This window comes from Pezoporus wallicus, unplaced genomic scaffold, assembly GCF_028554395.1.
Source record: "Pezoporus wallicus isolate ANWC-B61680 ecotype Strahan unplaced genomic scaffold, APGP_CSIRO_Pwel_v1 contig_3365, whole genome shotgun sequence".
Taxonomy (NCBI): Eukaryota; Metazoa; Chordata; class Aves; order Psittaciformes; family Psittacidae; genus Pezoporus; species Pezoporus wallicus.
The window spans coordinates 580,515-605,999 of NW_026640883.1; the positions used below are offsets into that span (position 1 = coordinate 580,515).

The 25,485-nt window shown below is 49.1% G+C and overlaps 1 long non-coding RNA gene across 3 annotated transcripts; it reads left to right on the forward strand.

The window, feature by feature from the left end:
• Positions 1-6,233: 6,233 nt before the first annotated feature.
• Positions 6,234-16,857, forward strand: LOC130605536 (uncharacterized). Of its 3 annotated transcripts, none has more exons than XR_008973730.1 (4): positions 6,234-7,512; positions 8,210-8,320; positions 15,094-15,210; positions 16,006-16,857. It is a non-coding gene; the product is annotated as an uncharacterized LOC130605536 (long non-coding RNA). The 3 variants fall into 3 exon arrangements; XR_008973729.1 differs by lacking the exon at positions 6,234-7,512 and adding an exon at positions 7,734-8,009; XR_008973731.1 differs by lacking the exons at positions 6,234-7,512; positions 15,094-15,210; positions 16,006-16,857 and adding exons at positions 7,734-8,009; positions 11,170-12,605.
• Positions 16,858-25,485: the final 8,628 nt, after the last annotated feature.

The following is a 25,485-nucleotide window of genomic DNA, read 5'->3' on the forward strand; positions in this document are numbered from 1 at the left end:
ATTAAGATACACATCTTTACCCCAGCTTTGTCCCTGCCACAGCTGGACAGGCTGAACCTAAAACTCTGGAGTGAGAACACCCAGCCAGCTGGTTTCCTTGCAGTCTTTCCCCTCTTTTGACTTGGCTTTTAAGCTATGAATGGTGAAACAACCTCCCCAGCAGGCTGGAAAGCTCTCCAAAGGGTTTGATGGCAGGGCCCAGTGTGAGCACACGATGGACCCCGTGCTGCCTGCTTGCCTGGGAGCATTGCCCACATGCTGTTCTCATCTACAGGGGGTTATTTATAGCCACTGATGCCAGGAATTCGGCAGGGACACTGCCGGGGAGGATAACAAGTTTCTCTTTAGGAGGAATGTTCCACCCTGACCGGAGGAGCAAAGAACAATAAAAGATGATTGATTTCCTTGCTGTATCCATGCCAAGTGTCCCAGTATGCTGAGCTCCCTTTCCCTAGCCGATGTGTGTTGTGTCCAGATGCATGGTAACACCAATGGGCAGGCGGGGACTGTAGCCTGGTATCCATGTTCTCTCCCCTAGCCAGGCACCTTGCATTGCCTTTGCGTGAGATGAGTGAGAAGAGGAGGAAGGGGAGGGAGGGCTTATAAGACCGTCTCTCTGGGCCTTCAGGCACTTTCTATTTACATTCTTTGGAGCAAATTACCGAGGTTTAGAAATTTACAGGGAAATCGCTTTGATTCTTAAACTGTATGAATGAAGCTGCAGATGGAGAGAGTAATGGCTTAAATTTATTAGTGTGCATAAAATTGTTGATGCTAATTTTCAGCTGTACACTAAGCAAACAGTCGATGGGATTAAACTGGATCCCTTATTTAAACAAACTCACAAAATGTAATTTACATCTCGTTATTGTTTCCGGCTCTTCCCAGACCCCTTCCCAAAGCTCCCTCTAATGTTGCCATGTCTGTATTGCACCCGCTCCCTCCTGCTCCTGCATCACCTCTGCCAGGACAGCGATGCGACCGCTGCAGGACCTTCATGGCGATATATATATATTTAGACAGAGCAGCACTCTCTGAGCTTTCTTCTCCAGATAAATTGCCCCGCATTTTTTCCACTAGAGATGACAGATTTTCCAGTAGAGATGCCACTTAAAGATGCTTTTTTTTCCACTACTGATGCCAGTCATGAGTCTTTTCACCCCTTTTGGTGGAAGACTTCACCAGTGGACTCTCATAATGCAAGGAAACTTCTGTCACAGGGCAGTGCCAAGCTGCCAAGCCTCTAGGATTAAGTATACAGCCTTGTCTCCTGCCCTGCAGTCAGTCTGGATATCACTTGTTCACAGCACCAAGTGTCTTCCCTGCTACTTGACCCCTGTCAATGCAACCATGGCTGGCACACAGCATCCTGGATCAGGAAGGAGACTAGAGTAATATAGCAGCAAACGAAGCTCATGGGGACTATGGGAGATGGTCTCCATGCAGCAGCAGCCTCATGCCTTGCTCCTTCCTCCACCATCTGACCTGACATCACCTGCATCTTGGTGTTTGTTGTCTTCTGCCCCTGAGCCATCAGAAAAGACTGGACAATCAAAATTGTTTTGAATGCCTGTAAAACTCTGCAGGTCAAGTGAAGATTCACTCCTTATATGAAGAGTTCCTGACCTCAGTGGGGTCCAAAGTGCTGCAGGGATGTGAACTAATTAGATGGAAAAAATCTGGTCAGCCTCAGCCCTGACCAGTCATATGAACTAACCTCATAAATTTATTCCCTGCCCTCTGGTGCCTCCCTATGAGAGGAATGTGTGTTATGGAAAGTCTGGGTGTCGCTGGAGGGTGGGAAGACTGCAGAGGAATAACAGAGCTGGCAAAGCATGTGAAAATACAGGGATACTAAGCAGCTGCTAATCCTGCTCTCTGTGGCTATTAGGACCTTGCCAGCAAGATCCATGTGCTGCCATCCTATGTCTGCCAGCAGCAGTAGGGGGTACAAGCGTTGGTCCAGTGCAGAGCACAGAAGTCATCCAGAAATGCCTGCCGAGGGGGCTGTCTAGGAGCAGGAGAAAGGACAGGGCAGTGCGGCCAGAGGAGGGATTGCAGGGAGATGCTGGAGTCACTTGTACGAGCAGAAAAACCTCTCCATGTGGCACAGCTCTTTCCTTGATGTCCTCAGATGCTGACAGAGTCCCACCATGTTTCTGTGTGCTATATGGGGAAAAAATGAGCATGGTAGAAATGACCTGAGGTAAGAAAGAGGGGATCAAAATAAATGATGCTCACACTTTCAGCACAGGGATTCAGAGATTTCCCTCCCTAATGGCCGGGCAACAGGTATCCTCAAGGCTCTGGGAAGCTCTATCCCCTGTACTGTGCTGTGCAATGATTAATCTGCTTGTGTGAGCTGAGCTGGTTGGGATAAGTCTGGCTCCTGTGTCCCTGCAGTGAGGCAGACACAGGCGGATGGAAGCAGGAGCCGTTTTGTGCTGCAGATCATTCCTCTTCTGAGCAATGCTGAAGCCTTGCACAGGGCTCTGAGGACAGGAAGGAGACAGGGGTGTGCAGAGGGACTTCAGTCCTCTCCTACCAAATGGACACATCTGTGCTTGAACAGCACCTATTACCTTCATACATCCTCTGCACCTCCAGCTCCTGGAGGCACCCCACTAGGAATTTCGCTGCTTGGGACACCAAGAAGAGGCAAGAGAGACAAATCCTGCCTATCTTCAGGGAAAAGGACATAGAAATAAGGCCTGAAAGGCGAATAGCAGCTATAGGAGCTGCTGTTCCTCCAGCTCCAGTGAGCACAGACTTGTGAGCTTGGATAATGACTGGACTAGACTAAGGCCAGAGATGGAAAGCCACTTCAGCGTCTCCCCTCCCACAACACCAATGAGAGCTTATCAACCCCGTGTCACCTTACAAGCCACTTAATCCCTTCCGTCATGCTTCTTAAGGAAGGGGGCGTGCGGGCCAAGGTTTAGCTGCCACCAGCTGCCCTAAAGTCATATGCAGGAGCACGTGCAGGGGGATATGTCTGACTCCTCACCGGTCCTCCGCACCTAGGAATCACCCAGCCCTGCAACCCCACACCCAGCTGGCACTTTGATCTCTGCAGGGGCTGAAGCCGGTTCCCCTCTGCTCCAGCTTTGGAGAGGATCATTCTGATTTTGTCTGGACATCTCATATCCTGGCAGGTGTCAGTCTTGGCTTCCAAAGCACCTTGGAGGGGGAGGTGGGAAAAAAGAGGATTGTAAAAATAAATAGTGTTGGAAACCCACATCTGCACCCACACTTCCTCTCAGTCCATGTGTTGGGGCCTTGTTCAATCTAAAGAATGTCCTTCTCCTCTCTAGCAATGCCACTAGCCTCCATAAAAGCAGCTACACACTTTCTCCCACAGAAAATGTCATCTTCAATGTTTCTGAGCACCCTAGAAGTGGAGACATATGTAGCTGGATGACCTGGAGATAGCCTGTACAAGTTGTTCATAATCTCTATTAAGGAAAGAATCAGACAGACCACCCGGCACACACAGGGCTGGAGGGCAGAGCAAATAACTCAATGCTTTTCTCAGCTTCCCTGATCTGGGTCCCACCAGCTGCTGCTCACACCAGCTACAATTTGTGATGAGTCAGCCTGTGCTGCTCCCTGGAAGGAGCTGCTGTAGAAGTAAACCATTTACAAAACAGATCCCTCTAAAGCTTTGAATATCTTCCACTGGGCATCTTCCAGTCCATGCCAGGAGAACTATAATAATAGAAAGTCTCCTGTTCTTGAGTTCTCCAGCCCCAGACTTGGTAGCAGTGAGAAAGGAAGAGAATTCTCTCAAAAGTTTGGCTCTTTCTGTCCAGACTTAAATTACAGACACAAAAGCCATGGTTGCCAACAGCTTCAGCCCAATTCAGATGGGCCAAGACACTGCTTTGCTTTGGACCTCACCTTTCCAGGATGCTTCCCTCTGCCTCAGACAGTAAGTTGATCTTACGCCTGGCTGAGATGGGATCTTACTGTAAATTGCCTTAAGGCCAGGGACAGAGACATAAAGAAAGCTGTGGCCACATCAGACTGCAAGGCAGGCCACCCTCTCTCTGCTCCAGTGTCCCACAGGAGCCCAGCATGTGCTTTCAGCCGAGCAATGTTTTTGAGATCACAGTTTACTATGCTGGAGAACAGCCCCCTAACTAAGACCAAGTTTGGTCTGTCCTCATGTGCATTTCTACAAGACTCACTGATGCCTTCTTTCTCCCTCTTTCTTCATGTTTTCCAGGTGGCTTCTTTAGCTGTTGAGACCCTAGATAACTGAGTCAGCCTAAGTGCCTTTCTGATAGCTATTGCTGAACCCTTTTTTTTTTTAGCAGGCCTGCTGTTTGCTAAAGCAAACAACATTCTGGGATGTTCAACAGAGGCGCAATGTGAGCTAGAACAGGAGAAGGCCTAAGCCCAAGTAAGTTCTAAGGTTCACACAGCGCTGCACTGTGTGAGAGGATGCCTAATGAGTAAGAGGAGGGTCTATATGCGGTGAGGTTTCTCCAGGATAATTTCTTGATCTGCAGCAATCTTTGACGAGCAATCTTCGACAAGCAATCTTCACAGCTTTGTGCTTAGCAGCAGCTCTTGTAGATTATCCTCCATGTGGTTTTTTGAGTTCCTTTTTGAACTCCTTTAAACAGCTAGCATCCATTTATCCAAAGGCAAGGAGCCTCTCTGGTTAGCTGTGCACAGCACAAAGAATTTATCTTTACACTTTTCTCCTGCTACTTTCACTTGGCAGCCCTGGTTCTTGTATTGCAAGAAACTGAACCATCATTCCTTCAATAACATTCACCTCCATTACTTAGCCCACCTCTAGTCTTTCACCAACTGAAGGCTCTCAGCTCACGCTTGGTAGTGTCAACCCTCTGACCACCCTTGTAGCCCTTCTCCATTACCTGTGAAGTCCTGCTAGATGCACTTTGTGCTGGGGAGACCAGAAGGGCACTCTGGAGCTGACAGCAGGTGGGACATCCAGTGGACTGCGGGCTGTTCTTGGCACCACACTATAACAAAGATAAACACTTTGGGAAACCTGACCTTGGAAGGAAAATTGAAGGATCTGCATTTCTTTTGTCCAAAAAGGAAAGGACCAGGAGGTAGCAAGTAAAAAATGTTTCTGTATATAAGGACAAGGATGGATTGCTCTCCATATTCAGTGTGGGGACAAGACAAGGAGAGCAAGGTTCCATTTGCAGCAGAGATGATTCAGATCAAATATTAGGAAACTCCTCCTACCCTGAGCACATACAGACCCTGGAACGAGCTGTGAGGAAGGGATGAAGCCTCTTTCACTGGCAGTATTTGCAAGCAGGTTGGACACCCATCTGTTGGAAGGGTTTGGGGAGAGGTGTCTTGCAAGGCTGTCAGGGTCCCTCCAGCCTCACATTTCTCCCTTCATGTTCCCTCTGTTGTACCATTGGGCTAGGACAGACCCTGCCATCCGGGGGCTGGAGACACTCTGCCAAAGGCCCTGAGGGGATGAACAACTAAGAAGAAATCTGTGCAAATCTATTACCCGTACTGTGTGCCAAAGGCAGGGGGGATCTCTGGAGCAGGCACATCCCCAGTGGGAACTGCCTTCTCACCTCCCTCCACTGCCACAAAATGTCATTGCTCTAATTACAAAGGTCATCACAAAGGAAAATCTGACAGGACTATGTGGATTTTGGTCATTTGCTTACTTCTTAGGGACATTTTGGAAACCCATGGACCACAGACTGAAAGTCATTGATTACAATTACACATCATGGGCTCACGTCACTTCGAGGGTCACAGCATCTGTGGCCGAACTGAGAGACCCCATCCTTCTCAGCTGCATTGAGGTAGAGGTACCTGCTCCCAGCTCTGAGCCAGGCCACATGAAGATGCCTCAAGTGTTGCAGCTTCCAGAGCAGTGCTGCTAAGGCATCGGTTCCTCAACTGGCCAGAGAAGATGGGGTGGACAAGCAATGAACCTTCAGCTGCCCAGTGTTTCTCACCAAGGACATTATTTGAAATGAGGCACATATTTTTAAGAGTTTACACCAAAGGAGACTGCTGATGGCTGCTTCTTTCTCTGTGAGAGCAGGGTGAGTTCCCTACCCATGTGTGCTGTGGTGCAGGAGCAGTGAAGACGTGGAATTAGCTAGACCAGATGTACATGGGCTACCCAAGACTATGGTGTCCCAGGCAGTCACTTCTACTCTGAGGACAATCACATTCTGGCTGAAGGCACCACTGAACTGCTCTGTCAGCACTGCATTCATTATTGGAACCTTCATAAGTGAATGGACTTAATGTGTCCCCCATGGGTTGTCAGGTCGTGTTGACAGTGGAGGATCATTCAGGTTGTAGTACTGATCCAGAGATGATGCTTAGCTCCATCAGCACCTGCTGATGCCCAGCTCCTTCTCCAGACTTGTCTGTGTGACCGATGCTGCACAATCACTACTGTATGCCCTCCCTTCCCTCTCTTCTAGCTCATGTGAGGAATGGCCACAAAGCAACCCATCTTTTTGTACTTGTAAACGCATTTTACAGAGTTGTAAATGCTCTTATTGATTCCTCACCCATATTATCCTTGCTGCTCAGCCAAGAATTAACTTCCATTTGAGGATAAATTATTAATCAGCCTTCCCCAGGTCTATTTCATAATCATTTCCACCATCCCGGCTGTCACATAAGAAGGATTTGCATATTTATTCTGCCACTTTTCCCCAGAACAGTATGTGGTGGCCACGTTTACCTTCAGTCTCTTAAATCACTTTCCTTGCCTTATAAAAGCATTGCCTTTAGACAGAGCAGGCCCCGCACAGCGCAGTCCACGTCCTTCTGACTCATTTACTTTGTGGCATATTTTTGCCAGCAAATACTTTTCCTTTTCACTTCTCTGCTTTTTCATTGCTTCTTTATGACACCCTGTAGGGTAAAACTGTGTGGTTTGTTCAACAACCCATAACAAAAATACACAAGCTTCCAGCCTGGTACCGACGGTCTTTGGTCCCCGGCCCAGCTTGCGCAGGAGAGCGTGTTGAGCTGGTATTTTGGCTTTTGGCACTGTTTTCTTTCCCCCAGACGGTCAGAGATGAGCAGCCTGCATGCCCTTCCCAAGCCATGGCTGTGTTTCGGTGGCAAGGGAGCGCTGCTGGATGGGAACAGTTTTGGGAGCAGGGGGGAGGAGCAGGGATGGGAGCCTGGTGAAGCACCAGGCTAGGAAGGGACTATACGTACAGTCAAATGGAGGGGACTGAGCAACACTAAGGGATGGTGTTATAAGCAGCAGCAGGGAAACTGAGGTACAGACCAAACCAATGCCTTATGCAAGACTGTGAAGCAGGGCTGCGTCAGAGCCAAGAAAGCCCTCAGGAAATGCAGCCTTTAAACAACATGCAGGAGGACACATACTAGGAGACAGACCTGAGATTCCTGGTCCCCATAAGCCCAGGGTGGGAAGGCAGCGAGCAGTCAGGTTCACCCCAGCGCTGCCCTCGTCCTTGTGCTGCTCCCGTTATGGTTCTCAACAGGGTTTCCGTGTGCCGGGTGAGCGCACAGGCTGATTCCTTCCAGCAGATGGTAGCAGGAGTATACGAGGGGACGGGCATCGAGCCGGGACCCCCGGCCGGACACCGCAGCACTGCTCCTCACGGCAATGGCCGCTGAACAAGTAGTGCCTGGATCCAAGGCACCGTGGGGTGCTACTGCCTTTCCTTGGCACCCAGGCCATGTGCAGCATGAGTTAACGAAGGACTCACCGTCCCACAGTGGATTCAGACGTGAAATGTCAGGGGGATGTCCTTGTAGACTCAGCAGCCAGCTGGGGATGGTCAGCCAAGATGGCTGCCATGGCTCAGGCCAATATGGTGGCCATGGAACAGGTCAAGGAGGTTGCTATGGCATCGGGCAAGATGGCAACCGTGGCACAGGCCAAGACAACTGCCACAACACTAAGCAGGAACTAATTTACAGCCCCATTGTTCCCACGTTGCACTTGGAGTGGTTCTTCCACCTCAGATCTCACACTCCTGTTCCTTCAGGAGGTGACATGTTAGTTTGACTCGTCCCTCTCTGCAGCTCGTCAGATTTACTCTGGTTCCTGTCCCCGTTCTTTCCTTCATCCCCATGTACGTCCCCAGCTCTCCTGGTTTACCACCAACACTGGTAACTTCCTCCATGTCTTCAAGTCCTGCATACTTAGCAGGGAAATTTAGTATCTCTTTATTTTTTTTTTTCTTGGCAGAGAAAGCTTAAAAATGTGATGTGAGTGCAACAGGAAAAGCGGAGACCAATCAATAGAAATCGAAAGGAGACATTAAACAAGCAGCTCAACAGAAGGACCTGGATGGTTGGAGTGTACACAGTATATGGATCTGTTCCGCAAGTGAGGATAAAAAAGGTCCTTTGAGAGACCTGAGATGAGAGCAAAGTGGGGAGGTCTCAGCAGGAGGATGGAAAGGAGGACAGGCAGGAGCTACCAATGCTAAAGGACATGGTTGGCAGCTGAGGAGATGAAGGCCAGCAATACCCAGCTGCATGCATTAGTCCGCAGGGTTGGATTGGGTGTGATTGCCCAGCAAGCCTCTTAGCACCCATGTTAGCATGGCATCCACAACTCCATCACGTCATGGTGGGCATGGAGGAGTGAGGTGCAGCAAGGAGCATAGATCAACAGCATCAGCTGCATCTGATTTTCAGAGGGAATCTTTTCTTTTGCTGCATGGCTTGAGGGCTATATTACCATTCTGGCAAGCACGTTGAGAGGCTTCCTTCAAGAAGCCTTGCAGGGAAGAGTCAGGTGTATGGTCTTCTATATACAGTACATATAGAGAGGTGTAGCTGTCTGCCAGAGGGTTTGGTAGCAGGTCTGTCACGCTGGCTAGCAATATATCTCCTTCCTCCAAGCCCAGTGCCTTTGTCCCAGTCCTGGTGTCTGTGACTTATGGTTGCTGCCCAAAGGGCTGGAGTTTGCGGGTTTAGCTTGGGGTTTCCTATGGAAGCAAGCTTTAGTCCCCCTGTTTGCATCTATGCCTGCCTGTCTGCCCCTCAACACCGTTTCAAACTGCCCAACATTTTCAAGTAATTTTGACAGAAGGGATGAGGCCTTGAAGATATGACATTATGACACCCTTTAGAAATATAATTGCTTAGGAAGAGAGACACAAATTAACACCATCACCAAGAGAAAGAGCTCAAGCCGTGAAAGAAGGCCATTATCTGCTTGCTGCCTTTCTTTGCACTGCTCAGTGTATCTTGTCATCCCTGGAGCAGACAGTTTGGCACCTCTGCTGCAATGTTAAGCCCTGGTTTATCTGGGGGAGGATGCGGTACAGTGAAGACATGGCACATCTAGCAGTGAAGCCAAGAGGTGCTTTCTCCAACAGCCAGTGTCCCCAGGCGCCTGGAGAGCTTGTGTGCTTGTTCACTAAGCCATGTTGCTGCCTCCTGGCTGCAGCAGCTTCCCACCTCTAGAAGGTCCGGCTCCCATTACTCTGCCAATTTCCCAAGACCCCAGCATGGGACCGGATGATGGAGGTGCTCCTCTCATGAAGATGTGGGGTTCATACATGTCAGATGATGGAGGCTGGGGAATTCAGGCTGTTATTGCATACTCATAAATAGCTGCTGTGTTCCACCTTGGAGGAGGCTGCACTCCACAAAGGTGGTGAGGAGGCTTTGTTGCTGTTGCTTCAGTGCTGGGAAGGGGAGAGCCCATTCCTGCTGTGGAGGGAGCCATGGGGATAGTGTCGCTATGTGTGACATTTGACAGGTCTGCAACATATGCTGTGTCCCACTGCAGGCTGGGCCTGCCCTCCAAATCTGCTTCCAGCCTGTCTCAATGTGAGGTTAAGTCCTCACTCAGGAGTAGGAAAGCAGAGAAGCAGCAGATGGAACCAATCAATTTGCAATCAGAAAGCTGATCAATTTGTGGGGACCCTTCCCTACCCAAAGGCAGGGTGGGAACAGTGTCCAACCACTGCATACATGCAGGAAAGATCAGTGGGCAGTCTATAATAAACCCTAAATGTATTTCCAGCCATAAAATGCTTGACATGCCTTCAGAAAGGCTGTTGAAATCCCTGATTTGCAGCTGGCACTCATTTTCCATCTCAGGTAATAAAAAGACTCAGCCAGATTGCTCAGATATTTTATTGTTGAGGTCCATTGCCATCCCTCAGTCCCACAGCCAGATCGCAGGGACTTACACACCTCCTCTTCCTTCACAAGGCTCTCCTTTCCCTTCAAAAGCAGATCCGGACTGGTGCAGGTGATGGGAGGGTGAGATAATGAGCAGCAGTGGTGATTTCAGGAAGTGGTTGGGACTTGTAAATCCTCACAGGGGCTTCCTCTGTCAGAGGAGCCATCCGGGGAGCAGGGCATGTGCGGGCTGAAGTCATGCCTGTTAGCAAGGTATTTGTTCTTCTGGCCCCCGTGGCCCAGGCGGGCTGTCGTAACATCCCTCGAGCTGGGATCTGGTTGCAGCAATAAAGTTGGGCGGGTTGGGTTCCTGGCTGGGCAGGAAAGAGTTATTGATCAATGCCATGAATCCTTCCCACCTTCCTCCCGCCCCCAGGGTGCATACCAAGAGAGGTGAGAAGGAAAGGAAAGGAAAGGAAAGCAAAGCTCGAAAGATGCTCTGGTCAGCAGCCAGGGCAAGGACATGGGAAGAGCTTAAACACAAACCGAGTGAAGTGCAGATCCTTTTAACTCTCTCCAGATCAGGGCTGCAGGTGGATGTGGTTCACTCTGTGGCTGAGCAAAGGCATCTGCAACCATAGGAAGGAGGGGGGGTTAGTGTTTCTCCATTCATTTCTTCAGAGGACATGCCAAGGCTCAGATCTCTCCCTCACATCCCTATGGGTGCACAGGCTGCAGCAGCTCCATGCCTCATACAGGCCCCAGTGGTCAGTGCTGCAGACCCCTGACCACTCATGGGAGCTGCTCATGGGAGTGCTCAGCCATTCCCTGCCTGCTGAACATGTGCACACAAACTCACCAGCACTGTGTTTCTAAACACGTTTAGCTGAGAGCAATTTGGAGGCAGTTCTTTATGCTCTGGGGCTGGAGAGACAGCAGGGACCCTGATCCAGGGTGGGGGTCTCACCATAGTAGGATAGTACCAAAGGAAGCTAGTGCTAAAGGAGCAGCATGCTTGTGTCTTGTGTTGTACAGGATCTCCAGGGCTTATTTCCTCTCTTACAGGGTGCTGGTATTGTTGCAGGACTCTTGCTATGTGCCCAACAGGGAAACCTTTGGCATGTGTCCCAAGACCCAGCATTTTGGCCAGCTACTCAAGCTTCATAATTTTTGATCCTGGCCAGATATTATCACTATAATAAGATTGATATTAGTAATACCACTAACGATTGTGGTAATGCTAATAAAATAATATTGTACTCCTTCATCCAAGGAGCTCGAAGCTTTTAAAGGAGATTAAGTCTCACGGCATCCATCCCACTTCAGGAAAGCTTATTTAGACAGCAACAAAGCCTCCTCACCACCTTTGTGGAGTGCAGTCTCCTCCAAGGTGGAACACAGCAGCTATTTATGAGTATGCAATAACAGCCTTCAGCAATCTAGGCCAAGCAATGAAAGCAAATACTATATTCAGGGCAATTACAAAGGTTATATAGAAGACAATGTACAAGGACACTCAGCTCAGCTGTTAGGCTTTTAGATGCATTAGGGGACTTCTTGTGGTGTTCAGAACCTACTGCAGTCCATCACAAAGACCTTTGGCTGTGGCAGCAGTGTGGTCTCTTGCCCCAGCCTGGGCACCCATCCACCTCCGGTTTGGAAATCAGGGAAGGCAGAAGCCTTGCTGTCCCCCCTCTGTTACCCAGCATACCCTTATTCCTGCCCTGGCACTCTGCAGGAGGCATTTCTTCATGTGCTAACTTGGTGTTGTCCACTGAGACCAGCAGCTTGGAGGTGGAAATCTTGCTGTCTTTTGAAAACTGTGTTCCCCTTCCAGAACAGTCTGTGCAAGCCTGTCAGGAGCACGCAATCCCCACAAGTAGATCGCATCCACAAGAGGCAAGTCTTGATGACTAAAGCCTCCTCAAACCACAGCCTTTTCTTCTGTGGCCTTGAAGTCACAGACACCACTACCCAGCCTGAACATCTGCAGGGAAAGCTGCTCTGGGACTTAGACCCACAAGGTGCTGGTGGAGAAAGAGCCAAAGCATCTCTGCTGCTCATCAGCCCCCAGTGTGCTGCCCTCCACTCCTGCAGGCTTTGAGGAACGCAGAACTAGTTAGCAACACTGGTGTTAGTGGGTCCGAGAGGTCATGCTGAAAAATGGCACTTTGTCAAAAATGTCATTTCAGAAGCATTTCCTTGTGTTTTTCTTTAAACGAAATATTTCAGAAGGAAATGAGGCCCATGCATTGTTTCACTGTGATTTGAAATATTCTGCTGCTGTTTGGATTCTTCTATAAAAACATCTTCCTTATGGCTGGACTCTTCATCCTCTTTCAGTCTATCATTTGCAGCTCAAAAAGCAGCTTTTTGTCATTCTTCAGAGAATGGGGGTTTTGGTCACAGCATAGAAATTCAGTATTTCCTCTACTTGAAAAAGATGTGCAAAACCCAGATGAAAATTTTATCTCCACAGGCACTGATCCTGATCCCAGTGCATGCTCTTTTTCTTTTTTCTTTTTCCTTTTCCTTTTTTCTTTTTCTTTTTTTTTCTTTTTCTTTTGCCTTTTTTTTCTTTTACTTTTTTTTTTTCTTTTTCTATTTCTTAATTGAGTCATTTTCAGAGAGCTTGGCTACCCTTTTCTGCTGAACCTAGATGACTGTGCTTTGGGGCCCCAATGCAGGCAGCCAGGCCTTTTCTCATGGCCACCAGTGGAAGCCCAGGGCTGATGCAGAATAAGGGCAAGCACAAAGCCTTACTCCTTCTGGCCTCCCTCTCCCCCCCTCCCCAGCCTAGTGCTGCCTATTTCTGGGAGATTCCGGGAAAAGCTCAGCTACATCACCTGTGTTTGGCTCCCCAGAAAACATCCCACCCGGATTCAGGGATCTCCAGGAATGTAACACCCACCCCTGTCTTAGCGTTGAGCTCCAGCAGCTCATCTCTTGTTTTGCTTGAAAATGTGGGGTTTGTTGCTCATTTGAAGCTGTCTGGCTTCATCTCCAGCCCTGCATGCATTCACTGCTAGAATAGGCAATAGGCTGGGGGGGGGGGGGGGTGGCTCTGGCTTTCAGTATCACAGGGATAAGAGGTGTGAGGCGTGGGGGGACCCATCCTATAGCTCCTCACTGCCCTCCCCCGTCTCTGCCTTCTCACTGCGTGGGGAAGAGAAGCAGGACCTCACCTAGGACCCTGGAGACAGACTATCAGAAAGGAAGAGGCTGCTGCTGTGCACGTCAGGAATGATTTGATCAGCAAGAGAGATGAGCACCTCTAGCACTGACATCAGGGGACAGGCAGAGGAGAGTGCGAAAAAGCTAGCAATGAACAGCAGGACTGCAGCACATGGCAGGGAGCAGAGACCCAGGGCTGGGGAGGAGCACCCACGGGCTGGGCATGGGTCTCTGCTGAGGACAGCAGGAGGGCTGATGATACTGACTGATGCCGTGCTGAAAGTCTTCTCCTGCAAAACCAGCCCCACTCCTTCCATCTGGGATAACAGTTTGAGAGTTGTTAGTGCAAAGCTGTGTCCCTGTGCATCCTGCACTGGCTGGGAGTAAAACCAGTTGGGTGGTGCAAAGCACTTTTCTCTTACCCACATGCATGAGTATTTACCCACAAATGCAAACACCCCACTTGTTATATATTACCTATGACAGGATGGGTGAGTTCACCAAGTGGGGAATCAACTTTGCCCAAACTCTTCCTGCCAGACCCTACTTTAGCCTGCCTTTCTCTGGAAACCAGTCTGTAGTCAGGCATGTCTGCTGAACCTTTCCATGAGCCATCCCACAGCCTCCCTCTGTGCTCACTGAGCAGCATTAGGAATGGGCCGCATGACCCAGGCTCCTTCAGACAAGACTCTCAGCCACCAGGCTTGCCAAGCTGCTGAGGGCAAACTCCTTCCAATTTTTTCTCTTTAAGACTTAATTTAAAAGTGAATTCAGTGCTGATGAAAGGTGCTGCACTGACAGCCCTGGACAGCAACATGCTTGCCTATGAAACAGAGTTTGAAGGGTCCTTACAGCAGTAACAATCATGTCCTTGTTGTTTGCAAAACCAGATTTCCAGCAAGAAAATTCCCATGCAGGTTTCCAAAGAGAGGCCAGGTAGGATGCACACCACACCTACGTGCATCTACATGTGTGCTCCAAGCCATGTGGTGCTCTGTCTCCTCCTGCCGCACCAGACTTTCAAAGCCACCAAGACCCTTCTCTGGCCTCCTCAGTTCAGCAGTTTCTGAGGCTGAGGATACCACCTGCAAATTGTTTTCAAGGGCTGGATTCCCACCAAGCACAGCCCAAACCCTGGCATTACAGCGTGTCCTAAAGGACCATGGGTACATTTTTGCCTCTCATTTAGCCAGACACTTCAAGGCCTAACCTCCTCAAGGATGCTCATGGGGAATAGGCCTTTGGGTAATACCCACTCCCCAGAAGCACAATTCCCCTCCTTTAAGAGCCGGACACTCTTTTAATACATCTTGGTCTCCTCTGCCCTCTTTTCTTCAGAGCATTTTGCCATCTGTTTGCCTTTATTTCCTTTGGGAACAACTCCCTTTTATTTCCAGGGGCAAAATTAGCCCAGTGGCTGGGGGTGGGGGTAACCTCTTTTAACCTCCACCTTAAAAGCAACAACAAAACCTCAACAAACATTAAAAGCACAACAGCAACATCAAAAGAAATTCAGATCAGAAATTCTGCAGAGGGCCAGAGCATGTTATTATGGCCATGTCTACAGCCAAGCCTCCCTGTCAAAACCCCATCGTACCCTTCTGTGATTCTCAGCCATACAGTCTGCTGGTGTCTCCTTGCCTCTATTTATACTAAAGCCCTTGCAGAATAAAACATCCATGTAAAATCCAATTTCCTCCGAATCTCTCTCGGAGAAGAGGCCTCGAGATTGAGTAGATAACCTCTGCAGTAATTGCCTGAACCACTCCTGTTTGCTGGAAAGGTGAGATCCATTTTTCAATTATCTATCTGCAGTGACAGCAGCGAGCAACGGAGCTAAGAGGAAGGAGAGAGAGAGGGAGAGAGAGAGAGAGAGAGAGAGAGGAAATCCAGCCAACAAGAGCCGTCTGTGTCAATCCTGGCAAACGGGAGGTACGATAGATGTGGTCACAGTTCCTGCCATCAATATCCTCTAATATAAATGTCAGCAATGCCATTTTACCCACAGTCATTTCCCACAATGCTGATTACATTATCGTATAATAGAGGGGCGCCAGCCGCACCGCTTTCTCTCCTAACCCTCCTTGCGGTAATGTGTCAATAGCCTGCCTCCATGAAACAAGTCAATTTTCTGCAGGCTTGGCAGCGGAATAAATCTGCCGACTATCTAGAGAGCTGGAGATATTTATACACACTGCGTCCTCTCTCTCGTGCTCTCTTTCTTTCGCCCTCCCCCCTCCCGCCTTCCCTCCCTGTGTGTGCAAGCATAGATGTGTGTCCTCAGCAGAATTGAGTGATTTTCAGCCCAGACTCAATAAGAAGAGAATTTAGGGCAGTCCTACAGCTTGGCTTCCAGTAACAGCCCTACACGTTTATTTTCTTTAGCTTAACAGGAAAGAGAGAATTATGCTTAGATTTATATGACAAGGGCAGTTCTACCAAAACACTTGCGATAAGCACTGTGGAAGGGGGAGGAAAGCGTGTGCATGTGTGGCAAAAAACCAGGCAGGCCAGTGGCAGAGAGGAATTGCAGCACCTTGCAGGTCACATCAAGGGGGCTTCCTCCGGGAGCTGAAAAGCAGTTCTTATTTTAACCGACAGCTCCTTCCTTAGTGTATGTCCGAATCCAATGCCAGTAGAAGAAGAAGGAGGGAGGCCCTGGGCTCTTCCGTCTCTGCTGACTGATGAGGGTGGAGGTGTTTGGCTCTGTTTTCCTGACTCTTGAAGGCAAGGAGCTTCCCAAGGACAAGATATTCTGGACACCTCAGGGATACTTGTTCTGGGATGTCCGCAGGGCACCCTGTGGTTCACCACCCCACACACCCCTGCTGTGAGTTCTGCCTTTCCTCAGCTTCAGAGGGCACTCAGCCTCCCCAAAAACCCCAGTGGCTCCCTCTGCCAGCCAGCATGGGCTGCTCAGGCCATCCTGAGCTCACAGAGCACAGGCTAAAGTGGCAAATGCTGCTCATGCTCACAAAAGCAAGGTTTTGCCATCTTAGTGAGACACAGTGGCAGCTCAGAGGCTCTGGAGGGCCACTGGGTGCTGGCCAGAGAGAGGCTGGCTTTTAGCAAGTAATCTCCCATCCCTCTTGCTCTAAGCCAAGGGAATGGGAAGGGTTTTGCCTTCCTTTTAGCTCTGCTCAACACAGAAGACTATGTATTTAACCCCCAGTGGGGGAATTTTTTGGTGATGGAAAATATCATCTATTTTTTTGCCAAGAGGGGGAAAAAAGCCTGAAAAAGACAATAACAAATACAAAATTGCCTTCAAATTTCTGGGCTTTGTTTTTTTTTTAATAAAAACCTGCAAATGTTCCATCTGTTTTCATCAAAATTTTGTGCAAGAGGCAAATAATGCTTGGATCATTGCTTTTGTCTTGATTGCTCCAACCTCCTGCTCCAGAACATAGCAGTTTCTGGGCAGGGAGCGAGGAGCCCTGTGAGGAGCAACCACCTCCCACAGTGATGGGGAAGCTCCACCCTACCAGACACCAAAGATGCAAAGTTTGCAGTAAAAGGTTGTCCTGAAGACTCCATACAATTACTTCTGGCAGCTTTCAGAAGGAAGATCTGGTAGAGGATGGTGACCTGCTACCATGCTAAGAAGACTGCAGAGACCACATTCAATCTCTTGCCCTGAACAAAGCTCTACCCATATACTCCCAGCCTAGGTGAACCATCATGCACCTCCTTGCCCAGCTCCACTGTGACTTTGCAAAAAGTCATTTGTAACCTGCATTGACACCACAAGGTTCATTTCAAACACAATCCCCTCTGGGCAAGAGCAGGCCCAGAGGACTCAAAGCATCCTCAGCATGGTGGGGTGACTTGGCATGGAGGGAATACTAGGCAACAGCAGGCTTGGGCTCTGGTTTGTCTCTGCAGAGGGAAGACATCCAACTCACCACCTACTGCCCTGCTTCTGTACACGCCTTCACAATGGTGCTGAAAGGGTTTTTTTCCCTGGCAGCTGTGTCAGAGATTGACAAGAGCTTTACAAAACTGGGAGGGAAGTGAGGCTCTGTGTCTTTATTTAGAAACCAATGAAACCCATAACTCCATCACACAAAATCCAGCCCTCCTACCCTTTTCAACCCTGTCTGCCTGGCCCGCAGGTCATCAGCACCTGTCAGAGAGGCCCACACTGGAGGTACCTAAATAAAAACAGGCACCATGCAATCTCGCATCCTTCCATGATATCTAGAGCAGACACTCTGGGAGAAGGTTTGCATTGGGTCTTTGCTAGGTCTCCCCACATCTGGAAGAGACAAATTGATCACAATGGAAAAGAATGAAAGATGGAGTTGGTTGGGGCTGCCTGGTCCAAGGGCTGTCAGAGCCAGCAGGAGCTTTCCTGTTGTCATCATCAGCCTTCAGATGAGTCCAAATTTGGAAGCATGCCCTGGATCACAGCCTTTGGGGTTAGTGGGGGTGGCTCATTGCCAAGCCTCAAGACAAAGTGCAAAGGAAGGATACTGCATTAAGATACGTTTCTCCAAAGTGAGGAAGTGGGGACTGACTCCAGAGCTCTGATTCAGATCCTTGTCTGCATATGTGGTGTGTCATTAAGGGAGAAAAGCTGGCAGCAAGCTCCAGTCACTTACTACTGCACTGGCAGGAAAGACAAATGCAGAGCATAAGATAAATGAGGCACTTCCAAGTGCGAGAAAGTCAATACTATAGAGACCTTCAAACTGGAGTCTGGGGAACAGCCAGCAATTCAGCTCACTGGTACCGACAGGAAGACATCTCTGTGTGCTGAGAGTTTATCAGTGCTTTGGACTGGTACATCCCTGTAGGGTGACAAGACAGGTGGCCACATGGGACTGGACTTGGGCTCGAGTCCTTGCAGGGCCCACTGGGAGGGATTGCTCATGCACCATCTGTGTGTTATGGGAGCTCTTGGAGGAAATCAGAGCCTTGCTGTGCATCATAATGTTCCACTAAAAGAAGACTAAGTCCTGGTGCAAGACAGTCTCCAGTGTGATCAGGCAAAGAACAAGAGGGAACAGAAGAATGACTTGCTCAAAATCTCATTAAAAAGCCAGACTGATCTCCCTGATCCTGCTCTTCAAGATGCCTGGAGACACTCAGAAACACTGGGCATCCCAAAGGCTCTGCTACATGTCGGATCCCATCCTTTATCATCCCCCCTTCCCTGCTGTGATGCACAGAGAGGATGCACCTTCTCTATGGCCCTGCAAGAGCCACTAGCCATAGTGGGAGCTAGCTTGCTCTGCTGCGCAACATCACGGCACAGCTGTGTGTGAGACTGGATTAAATATGGCTGTGAGTGCATGCACATGTGCTGGGTCCGACAGCTGAAGGAAATGCAAACTGATCCACCAGAGGAAAGAAAGGAAGATGCTGCCCTCTTTTTTTCAATTATATCCAGGTCCAAGGTTGGCGACCTCATCCCTCCTGCACTTCAGTATCTTGTCACACAAAACCCAGAGAGAAAGGGAATGTGATAAAGATGAAAGTGATGTGGCAGTCTCGTATGTGAAAACAATCACCCTTCAATTAAGTGTGATTGATTTCCTAAATCAGAGATGCATTCAGCTTCTAACAGATAGATATGAGCGAAGGCCAGATGCTAGGGAATTCAGCACACGTGCGTGGGCTAGGACACCACAATGAAACAAAACGGAGATGCCGTAAAGTATCAGGTGCTTTGAGATGAGTCTGAGATGGGCATAAAGTCGAGATGCAAAAATTTTCCATCCTCAAAGGAAAGCTCAGGGCTGAGAAACAAGATCCAGAGAAAAAAGGTGTTTTTCCATGCAGTGAAACTACAGTTTTGGAGAAGATTTGTCATATGAGAACAGCTGCCAGGGACAGCCCAAAAGAAAGTGGGGACTTGGCAGATGTGTAGGAGAGACTCACTGACATAAAGTTTTTTCTGTACAGACAGGCAATGGACACAGACCTTCTCATGGGGGAGAGCGGGGCAAGGCACTTTAGTAACATCTCAAAGCCTTGTTCTAAAGCCTTTGACAAACTACTACGAGGTCCAGAAACTCTGTTTGGTCCTTGCAACATCAGCTGTGTCTCCTTTCACATTCAGATGCTCATGGGGCCCTTCCAGCTCTTTTACAGACCCCTGGTGCTTTGTGAACCAAACCTGCCCTGCCACCCGCCCACCCACTGCCAGGGCAAAGCACCTCAGAGTGTTTCACAGAAGGCGACCACTGGAATAGAGGAGGACACTGGAGAAGCCACCTCACCCAAAGAGGAGGGAGCTCTGCTGTAAATGCCTGCAGCAAGCCCTGCTCTTCACTGAAGCACTGCAGCACGGCAGAGGAGCAGCATCCAGATAACCAGCCTTCACCGACTTCAGGTGATTTGAGCCCTGAGCAGCTCAGTGCACAGGGTTCATGCACATCAGGGCTGGCCAAAACATGCTGTATCTGGGAAAATTTGTTTACTCCCAGCTGGTGGCAAAAACTGCTCTAACTAACATCCTTTCTCAGCACTGGTTTAACTATGAAAGGGGAGCTTGCCACCCTCTCAGAAATTTGCCCCCTCAGCTCTTACATGTGGCATCTGATCACACCATTCTTCTGAGTCCCACATGCTCCTCCTGCATTTTACAGCAATCGGCAAGGGAGAAACTGGCAGCACCAGAGAGTTGTTTAGACGGGGAGAACGGAAGGCAGCACTGCAGATTCATGGCTGTAGAGCAGCTCCCGTAGGTTAGTCTGGGCTGTTGTCCTGTTTTCCCTATCACAATCAGCCTCATCCATCTCCCCCTCTCTCCCCCTTGTCCCTTCCAGGGATTTCAAATAAAAGGTCTGCACTTGACCCCCCTCCTCCCTGCAGGGAGAGGGGAAGGCTGTGAATAGAGAGACCCTCATGTTTGCAGAAGTGATTTTCACATTAATGGCAGCATATGTCTGCATTGACTCCAACCGGCGGGGCTGCGCGCGGGCGCGTGTGTGTGCCGTGTGCCTGCACGCACTGCAGGCGGGGGGCTCAGTGTGTGGGGGCACCAGGTGCTCGCTGTCAGCCTGAACAAAAAGAAGTGTCAGCACTCTGCGCCGGGAGGCTGTGCTGGCAGCTCCCCCCTGCTTTCAGCCCCGCACTCAGAGCATCCTGCCTCTGACTCACAGCACCATCCCCTTGCATCAGCTCCTAAAGCTCCGCTCCCATTCTCCTCTCCCAAAATTGCACAGCACAGAACGTACTGACCCCCGGCTGCCTGCTGTCACCCATCACTGCACCCCAGAAGTTCAGATGGCGACTTTGGGTAGATGGTGCTCGTACAGCTTCCTGCTGCTTGAACATCCTCTGGAGGCTGCTCTGACCTTCTGCCAGACTGGTGCGTCTCACAGCCCGTGTAAAGTCTTGCTGCACCCAAAAACAGATCAGGCCACTTGCTGAATTCACATCTCCAGCTCATGGCTGACTGTAGCCTGCTGCCTCCTTTCATGCCTTCAGTGCTGAGACGCCATGGGGCGGGCACCCCAAGCACTCCAGGCTGTTCTGGCCAGCATCCCTAGGAGGAGAGCTGCCCTGTCCCCAACAGTGTGAGTGGCACCCACACTGCCTGCACTTGGCCGGACAGCCTCCACCCAGCACCAGCAAGCACCCAGCTCTGCCCACCCTAAGGCAGCAGGGAAGCTGAAGTTATAGATTAAGAGAAGCAGGGACTGAAGCAGTTAGCACATCTCAGTGCCCTCCCAGGATATATGGAACCCAGATATTTTCCCATGATGAAGAAGCCAGCCATTGCAGAGGGGGAGGTCTGACCCTGCTGCCTGGTTCTCTCACACCCAGGAAACTTACCAGTTCATGGATACGCTCAAACTTTCATCAGCAAAACTTTCTGGAGGAGACCAGGCCTTAATCTTTTTTTCTGCTCCATTTCTTCTGCCTCTGAAATGGGAGTCACTGTGTTTCTTTTTGCTGCACTGTACATCCATCTTGTCTGCTTAGTTTCTGACCTGTCTGGTGCCCTGGAGATATGCAACAGCTCCAGCAGTAGGACCAGCATCTCCCTGGGGGTCTCCAGGCAGTGCTGCAATCACAGTAAACTCATGAAGAATAAGAATTAGGTGTGATTCTGTGTGGGCTACAAGGACCCTCAGAGGCATGGCTGGAGTGAATGGAAAGAGCAAGCATGTAGGTGACACTGCTGCTCAGGGCACAGTGATAAGAAGTCCATTATCTTCCCAGGTGACCTCAGGCCTATGTCCTGTGGGAGAGCTGCCTTGTGCCCCCAGGTGAGCTCAGCTACTGAAGGATACCATATTCTACCCCTTGATGAACAGTACATTTTTTCTACCCATTGTTTTATCTCTATCACAGGTGAGGATTGGTATGAATGGTGACAACTGTGAGCTGGAAATTGTTTATCTTCTACAGGACAGCACTGCACCATTGCAATGAGCCGTTCTGCAGGCAGAGCTCCCAGGGACAGCCTCCACGCACTCACAGAGCTTGCTTGGGACAGACTCAGGGCTCCCCAGACACCTAGAATTCAACATTCATACACAGTTCCAAACCAGGACATCTGGCCTGGAGCTTGGAGCTCCTTCTCTTTACCTTCTGGCTTTTCCTGACTAGGCAAGAACAGGAATGGAAACTCTCACTTGCCAGAAATCTTGGTGTCTCTAATTCATTCTCTGTGGGGAATCAGAAATCTGCAAATGCAAAAGAAAACACTCCCCAAACTGCAGATTGCAGCTAAACCATGAATCTGGAAGGTGAAACCACCAACACTGCTTTGCCACTGGACCTGTAAGTTGGGAAAGGAAAAGTTCTTGCCATATTTTAAAATGAAGACTGCTGCTCAGCCTGGGAATTTCAAACTGAAATTATTGGTATTGTTGCTTTGATTCTCCTGATCAGACAATAAAAGAACTATACCAAAGTATTTTCTTTCTAAGAATCTTGATATTGGAATAACCATATTTTTCTCCATGATTCTTTATTTAAGCAAAATAGATCAACTCCTATCTAGATACACCCAGACTCTAATCTTTTTTTTTTTATTTTTACCCTCTAAGATGTTAACAGTTTTGTTTTTCTCAGAAAAAAAATAATCAGACCTGCCCTTGTAACCACAGAGTCCAGAAGCCAAGGCTTTAATGAAAACACCAGCTACCGCAAAAGGGCCGATGGCCGATGCTATACATAGCCCAGACACTACACAGCTACAGACCGGAACACAGGGAAGAATCTGGTGGGTGCAATAGCTTGATGCCTTATTTATAGCATGAAGCTGTGGAGCAGTGGTAGGCTGAGCTCTGGTTGCCATTGCCCTTCCTGTGCTTGCACCCAGCAAAATGAAAACATGTGTGACAGGCTAAGCTGGTGTATCAGAAGTTCACCTCCAAGGCAGGCTATTTTAATCTACCTGAACAATGTCTACCACTGCTGTAACCACCCTCCTCTTTTTGTCTTGTGCTTTACACGCAGACACGCTCAGTGCAGATTTATGGTCTCCTATTGTATGTGCAGGCCCATATGAGGTTTATTCTTTATTTTCTCTTGTACTCTGATGGGAAGAGTTGCAATACTTTTTGTGATGTAAAAGAGATCTGCCCAGAAGAGCTCTGTAGAACTGCAGTAGAAGTGCCCAGGCCAGGTCTTGTTAATGAATGAAGGCTGATGCACTGGATCCGTTGAATGTGAGGGGAGTGTGGGATGCAGACGGTTTAAACATTAGGAGCACTGAGTACAGAAGTGGTTTTAGTCTTCAAGACTTCACCAGTACACAGCAAGCAGATGATCCACCAGATCCACCAGTGGATAGACTTCTAACAAGTCAGGACGTGGTAATCAGGCAGGTGGCCTCATGGCATGGGGAGGTCTCCTTAGGTGGTTTTGAGGGTTGGGAATGATGGGAGAAAAGACTAAAAGCATTATGCCTATTTTCTACCCCATGTAGCAAGATTTGCTATTCATGTAAATGAAGAGTCCTACCTAATTTTGAACATTAAAAATTCAGATGGGTCTAGAGGCCCATGCAAAATGTCCCCACAGCTACTCTCCTCTGAGACCATGCTGCAACACCCAACTCTCGCTTCCTGCAGGATAAGCAGGAGGTGGGAATCATGGGCTGCTGAACAGAGCAGGGCTGCTGTCGCATTCACAACAGGGCGAAGCAAAGGGAAGCCCCATGCCCGCAGAAGATAGAAATCCCTTCGACTTTTGAAAACTATGTTTTACGCTAAGATCTCAAAGCAGCCAGCAGCTCCGATGTGCAGCCATTCCAATCAGAGCAGAGGTGCAAGGGTGTCTCAAACAAGGTCTGAGGGGCACAGCTGACTTTAACTGCACAATCCCAAATGTGTATGTAGAATTCCCTTGCTGAGCACCTTCCCTCCAGCATTCTTGCATCGTCTGACAGGATCACACACTCCCAGTACACCCCTCCTACTATAGCAGGGCTGCAGGGATGGAGGCTGATGTGAGGGCTTAATTAATCAGTTAATTAATCCCAAACATTTTAACCCTCCAAATCCCTGCTGTGCTGTGCTTTGGCAATTTGTTCATTAGCTGAAGTTTTTTGTTTGTGTTTGAACCTGGATCATTTGATTTTTCCCCCAAGACAGAAGCAAAATACAGTCATGTCATTAGGAGAGTATGTCTCTGTGTGTGTGTGTACCACCGTTTCCTGTGTTAAGAGCAAGCTTACTCAAGACTTTTCTGTGCTACCTCCAACGTCTCCTTTGATCCTCCTTTGCACTGGACATTGCAAGGCTAAAGTCAGGCTGTGTACAGTTGGTAAAGCTCCCTCACCCACTCTGCACTGGTCAAGCCACCCCAAATTCTCAGGCTGTGTTGATGCAGGCACCTTTGGGTCTATCCTGGAAAATGGTCTTGGTGGGGTTCATGCCAACATCCAGCAGGAGCAGAGCACTGACTTTCCTCCTCAGTAGTGTCAAGGCTGCCCCACACAGCAGAGATTTGAAATACAACCCTCAGCTTTCTGGGGGAGCGGCAATTAAATGTATGGTCTCTAGCTATCACATGAAATAGAAACCTGCCCTGCTGGGATCCCACACTGCTTGTTTTAGGGCAGTGTTAAGTCTAAAGTGCCAAGACACCCTGTCCTGTCTGCTGGCAGGCTGGGACACCTAGATGTATTTTAGAGAGCTCCAAACTCTTCTTCTGCACTTTGCCCTGCTTCTGTCCCTGTCCCTGGCTGAGCTGGAGAACTGCCCACCTTATCCAGGCTGTTACCCACACCTTTTTACCGCTACTGTTTTCAGACCTTCACTTCTTTCCCATCCTCTGCTCCCCAGGGTAGACACACTCACTACCCCTTGCTGAATCTGCAACCTCCCACATTAAGACAGATCCTAAACACTGCATCAGTGCTGCTACACTGCCGGTGCACATCCCTATTCCCTGGGTTTTTACAGCACATCTTTGTGCCACTTGGCTACAGTAATGAGACCCTACCTAATTGCCACTCAATAAACTCCAGTTAAATTAACAGCTCCATGCGATGATCACCAACATCTGCTGTTCATCAGGCAGCTTTCTCCCCCCTCCTGCTCCCTGTTTCTCCAAAAAGCCCAACACCCCAAACATTCAGTCTGTTGGGTCCCTCTTGAAGAGGCTGTGAAAGCTGGTCTGAAAGCCTTGTGGTGGCCAGGGAATTTTTATGGAGTGTGTGGAGGAGTTTGTGTGAGTGAGTGAGAGCAAGGGGGAAAGTTGTAAGTGTGTAAGTAGAAAGAGGATATGAGAAGGAAAGTGTGTATTCAAGAGGGGAAAGATCTCTATGGTACCACAGGACATCCAAGGAGAGTGTCATTAATGTGCACGTGTATGAGATGATAGACAACTGACAGTAGGTGAAGAAGGGAAGTGTGATGAAGAGTAGTTGTAGACTCCAAGTGCCTAGTTGAGCCTCAGGGAAGAGGGTATGTCAGGCAGGGCAGATGGATGGATGGATGTATGGATGGATGGATGGATGGATGGATGGATGGATGGGCGCATGCACATGGGAGGAGGTATCCCTTTGTTCTGTGGGGTGCATTCACACAACTGTGGCTGTGCATGTAGATGTCTGACTGATTGTGGTGCTGTCATCTTATCTCTTTGTTCACACACAGCATGTTTGTGATGGGTATGAGCTAGGCGTAGCTTAAACGCTCTCTGCTCTTAGCTGTGTTTGGTTAGCGTACAAACTAGCTCACATGTGGGAGCACATGCTTAGATGCAATGATGGGAAAAGATGGACCAAGATGT